This window comes from Sycon ciliatum, chromosome 11, assembly GCF_964019385.1.
Source record: "Sycon ciliatum chromosome 11, ocSycCili1.1, whole genome shotgun sequence".
NCBI classification, from domain to species: domain Eukaryota; kingdom Metazoa; phylum Porifera; class Calcarea; order Leucosolenida; family Sycettidae; genus Sycon; species Sycon ciliatum.
The window spans coordinates 10,440,450-10,446,003 of NC_088653.1; positions in this window are offsets into that span (position 1 = coordinate 10,440,450).

Genomic DNA, 5,554 nt, shown 5'->3' on the forward strand with positions numbered 1-5,554 from the left:
CAGCAATAGGGGCCGAACAAGCCGACTGTACCTCGTCCCAATCGAGAGCGCGGAGGAGGTCCGTTGAGCCCGCGTCACCTGACTTGGTCGAGGAGACATTTGTTCCGGTCGGGCTCCTGGGCTCGCGAGCTGTGTCCGCACTGTCATGTTGCTGGTTTTCGAGGCCACAGCAGACCTCACTACCAAGGGATAGCTATGACAGCTAGCGGTCTTGTAAAAATAATAAATACTTTTATTTTTTTTCGGGTTCAGGCCGCACTGGGAAAGCTCGCCGCGGAGGGCTTGGCAGGTCATTGCCTTCACAGTGTCTACAGTTAGGTCAGATATGCTGAAGAAATACAGTGTCGAGGTGACAGCAATGTTACGAAAGGAAAAGGAAAACTAAAAAGAACACTGCTGAAGCACGATCTGCTGTCTGCAAGAACACAATGGGGCAAGCAAGATATGTTTTCTTTTCAGCAACACAGGCTGGGTGTCATTTGTAATTATGCAGCAAAGCAAAGCGGATAACGTCAGTCTTGATTGCAGTACAAAGCTAACGAGTACTAGCAGAGCTTTTATGTAGTTACCCTATATTCTCAATTTATTCCCGTAGCTATGCAAAAAACATTACTTCAGTAACGTCTGGCGCTAGCCAGGGTCCACACAGCTTTAATTCCGTGTTTGTGTGTTTGTGCCGTCGGCATGCCTGGCGCTATCCCGTGCCTGTCCCGTACCGTACCATCAAAGACAGCTGGCAACAATATTCAAACAGGGCTTTCAAATGCAAGATCGTAACGTGAATCAACTTGGAAGAATAAAGAGGTATGCGCAGTCTATCGGGGGGAATGCATGCAGGGCGATAGTGCGGTTTCGAATCCCAGGTTATGTCCTTAAAAAAATAGGAGAAATGAAAAATGTATAACATCACTATGCTTTTTTTGCCTAGGTCATCAAGGTGGTGGGACGGTGTTGTATTGCCCTCGAATGCAAAGATAAAGTTTATTTCTTTCGCTCAGGGTCCTACCGTATGCTTTTTTGCCTAGCTCATCATGCATGCTATTCGAACAGATGGAACTTTCTGCAGTACAATGATGTAGCTGATCAAGTCGTCGTGGTATGGTTGGGAATTGTAGCCGTCATGGTGGACGTAAAACACTATTTACATACACAAGCTTGGGGAGCAAAAGCCTCTCTGTCCCATACGCTGCCACATTCCAACTAAATGCAAAAACATGCACTTCACACGAGCTGACTTGCACGCGTGGCCCTTTTCACGAACCCAGAAAAAAGGATTCGTCTATTACAACGCATGTGTGAAGTCACTAGATTACACTAGCACCAGAGATGAAAGGCGGCCTAGCTGTCGCGGAAGAAGCCTGGAAGGGCAAACGGAAAAGATACCTGGCGCTATCCTGTACCGTACCATCGACAGGGGCGTCACAGGGCGGCTGTGAGTGGTATGACGGGGGTTGGGGGTGTCCCCTGAGAAAAAAATAAGGATTTTTCGGCTAACAGGGCACCTTTTAGCACTCTACAGCCGCAAAGGAGGGTTCCCCTAGCACTTATTAGACAACCCCACTGCAGCTCCAAAAACATACTTCTCATGGATTTTTGGGTATTTTCTGTACATTGTAGTTAGCCAAGCAAGGCAAAAGGCACCCATTGCCCTCGAAAAATCGCGAAATCCGAAGTACAAGCGTGCTGCCCGTTCTAGCGCCAGCCGCTGTGCAAAAACGTATGTCGTGTTCTGCAAAATTCCGCCGCGTCGCATGCACCATGTACACGGCCGGCCTGGACAGTCGCGAAGTAATATTTTAGTTGTTTTTAGAGAGAGAAGAAGATCCTTTTTTTGGTGGGATTGAAAGATCTGCCAGTGGACCGGAGAGCTACAACACTGGAAGCAGAAGAAAGGGCTTGCGGAATCTTCTCTGTCTTCGTGGCAACAGGACTTTAGTTTGCGAGAGACTTTCGTCCTGTTGCCGCAGACGCAGTTCTTGTTGCTGCTACCAAAAACCCGTTAGGTGAAGCGGGTCGCGTCGGTGAACAGCTACAGAATATTCTGCCGCCGTGGAGCAGCAGTCCAAACACTTTTCAAGGTCGGAGAATGAAGCGCTTCCCTTTTCCGTTGCCAAGCGCGGCGTTTGCGGGTGTAATGCATTTTCACATCAGCTTTCAGTAGATCGTCAGGAGCCAGAGGTACTAGGTAGGTGTCGTTGTGGAAAGAATATTATTATTATTATTATTATACGCACGTCCGCGTTTACGTCCACAGTAAGTCCACGTTTTCGCATGTGCCAGAAGACAGGCAAAGTGGGCAGGGAGGAAAACAAAAATAAACAAGAGTAAAAAATAAATGTAAGACAGCAGGCGACAGGCACATAACTCATGTTCGATGATAGGTGCTCAATGCACGGGATCTATTCGAAAGATCAAAAAAATGAAACAAGAATAACAGACAACGACGATAGGTTTGTAGCTCATGGTCGATGGTAAGTGCTAAATGCACGGGGTCTGTACAATGCCTCTGTCCCATCCGTTAGTTACTGCGTACATCCTGGCACAGCTCGCACCACGCAGGCCTGTCAGCGGCGATGGCCCGCAGGTGCTCCAGGTCTGCCAAGTTCCTCAGACTCCTCAGTCCTGCTGATTCTAGGTCCGCGGATAGTGTGGACACGATGGTTGTCCGTGGCCGCCCTCGCCATACCTTGTCCCCACAGGTGAAGTAACTCCGCATAGCGAGGGCGGCAGGCGTGTCTTGAGGGAGTCTAAGAATATGCCCAAACAGGCCCCATCTGGATCGCCGGATGAGGGCACTGATGGGCTCTGCGTGGCATCTGCCGTACAGGGCTTTGTTTGGAATCACCTGCGGCCAGCGGATACCCAGGAGACTCCGAAGTTGTCTTTGATGGAATGTGTCCAGACGCTCCCATGGTGAAGCCGTCAGTCCCCAGGTGCCTCCATTGTACGTTAGCACAGGGATGATAAACGCGTTGTAAAGCCTTAGCCGTAGACTTTCGCTGATGATCGATCGACGACACCATACCGTGAATAGCGCTCTGAAGGCTGCCGTTGCTAATTGTTTCCTTCGTGCAACATCTTCCTCGTCGCCGAGGAGTGATCCGAGTTTTTTTGTTTTCCGCCATACTTCAGCCAGGCGGTCTCCTTCCCGGCGCAATGTTGTTTTTTCTGTTTTATCTTCGTTGACCTTTAGGTGCCAGTCTCCAAGGATAGTGATGATATACGGTTCGATGCTCTCCAGCCAGGGTCTGGATTGGCTGATAAAATCAGTGTCATCGGCATAAATCACTTCTGGTGGTAGAGCCATGTCGCGCATTGGCCTGGGCGGAATCGATGCTCTGATCTCCCTCAAGGCTGATTCCAGGTAGATCACAAATACTACAGGAGAGAGTCACCTTGGGAGGTTCCGATGGTGGACTTGAAATCAGGTGAAACTTCCTTTCCAAGACGGACAGATATGGTTGTGTTTGACAGCAATATCCGCACCAGTCGGATGTCATCCTCCGTGACGATTGCTCTCATGGTACTCAGCAGCTTCTCCCTTGAAACGGTGTCGAAAGCCTTCGACATATCTATTCCGTGAATCTCTATTACGCTCTGGTACTTCTGGGCAATTGCAGCCATCCACCGGTGTGCCCAGACGGCATCCGCCGTCGACCTTCCGGGTCTGAATCCACTGTGTGTAGGGCTAAGGTACTCATTCACTGCCGGTTGGATACGTCTGAGTGTCAATATCGATACAGCCTTCCTGACGGAATCCAGCAGAGTGATTGGGCGCAATTTACTGGTCGGTCCCCTCTTCTTGTTGGGCTTCTGCAGTGGGATTAGGGTGCCTGCTCCTAGATCTATAGGGCTATGGAGTTCGAACATGCGGTTGAGGCAGAGAGCGATCCTGGCTGCTAATTCGGCGCCACCATACTTCACCAACTCCGCATTCACCCCATCCGGGCCTGGTGCTCTGCCATTGTTGAGGCGCCCGATGCACGTTTCTAGTTCTGCTGCTGTTATTGGACGCTGCAGAGGCCTCGGCTTTCCCTCAAACGGGTCGATAGGCTTCTCACTGTTGCGATTGAATTGCGTGCTGAAGTGCGTTCTAATGATATTCAGGGATTCTTCGGCATTTCCAACTATTCTTCCCTGGGAGTCCTCGACCACCACTTTCTGTGCTTGTTTTCTTGTCATAACTGTCACAGCTTTAAACATTCTGGCACCATCTTTCAATCTCTCCACTTCCTCTGCCATCGAGTTCAATCTCCTCTCGTTGCTCTCTTTGCATCGCCGCCTGATGTCATGTTGAGTGATGTTGCGTTGAATTTTCAAGTCCGCCCATTTACTAATGTTAGTTGTGCTTGCCCAGCTCAGTCTAAGCTCCTTCTGCTTCTTCGACAGCCTTACTATCTCGGGATCCGTCGGTTGTCTTCTTTGCGGCTTTTTCTCGTGCCCCACAGCGCTGCTCGCAACCGTACTGATAGTGTTGATAATTTTTTCATAAGTTTTTTGACAGGATGTTTCCTTATGTAGTGACCGCAAAGACTCCGTGACTGCCTCCTGGTACTGACATTGAACCTCCTTGCTCTCTGCAAGTTTCTTGACGTTGATCTTGTCCGCCGAGACGGAGGGTGCTGAGGTTGGTCCCGTCACTGTTCGTTGTCTGCCTTGGAGCACTCCATATAGTCTGGAGAGGTCCAACTCAGCAACAACTAGTCGGTGATCAGTGGTAAGCTCAACTCCAGCATAACTTCTGCTATTCCTCAAGAGCCTTTTTTGAGACGAGCGACACAGTACATAATCTATCTGGTTGTAAACCGGTACAACCTTCTGTGTTTGGCTATCCTTCCGCCACCCGGTCCAGGTAGTAATGTGGCGTGCGGGATGCTGAAATGATGTGTTGGCCAAGAATAGGTTGTTACATTCACAAAAATCCAGGAGCAGCTGGCCAGCTATATTCCGCTTTCCCCTGCCGTGACTGCCGATCGTAGTTTCTCTTGCTTTGCGGGTGCCAGCCTTTGCATTGAAGTCACCCGTGATGTACAGCAAAGTGCTCGACTTGACTGTATCATATGCTTGCGAGAGTGCGTCGTAGAATTTATCCAATTCATCGACCGACTGCAAGCATCGCGAGCTCGCCGGTGCATACACGTTAATTATTGATAGTTCACCTTTTCCTCCGACCTTCGCGCTGTCCGTGTCCTTGGCGTTACCTCCACCGCTATCGTTCTCAAATAATTTGAGTGTCAGGACCGCGACTCGGTCGGAAACCTGCCAATATCGCTGGATATTGCTGGAAAGTCCTGATGACACCACGAATCCCAGGCCGTAGTGGCGACATTCTGGCGGAAAGCAAATCAGACGATATCCATCCCTCACGATATCCAGGCCACGAGACAATTTCGTTTCTTGAATGCAACAAATATTTATTTTATAAGATTTCAAACCGCGTTTGAGCGACTCTTGTCTTGCCGTGGACGAAATGCCCCTCACGTTCAACGTCGCTAGAGTAAATGGCGCTGAAGAGCGCCTGAATCCTGCCAGCATTGTCTGTCTTCCGATAAAT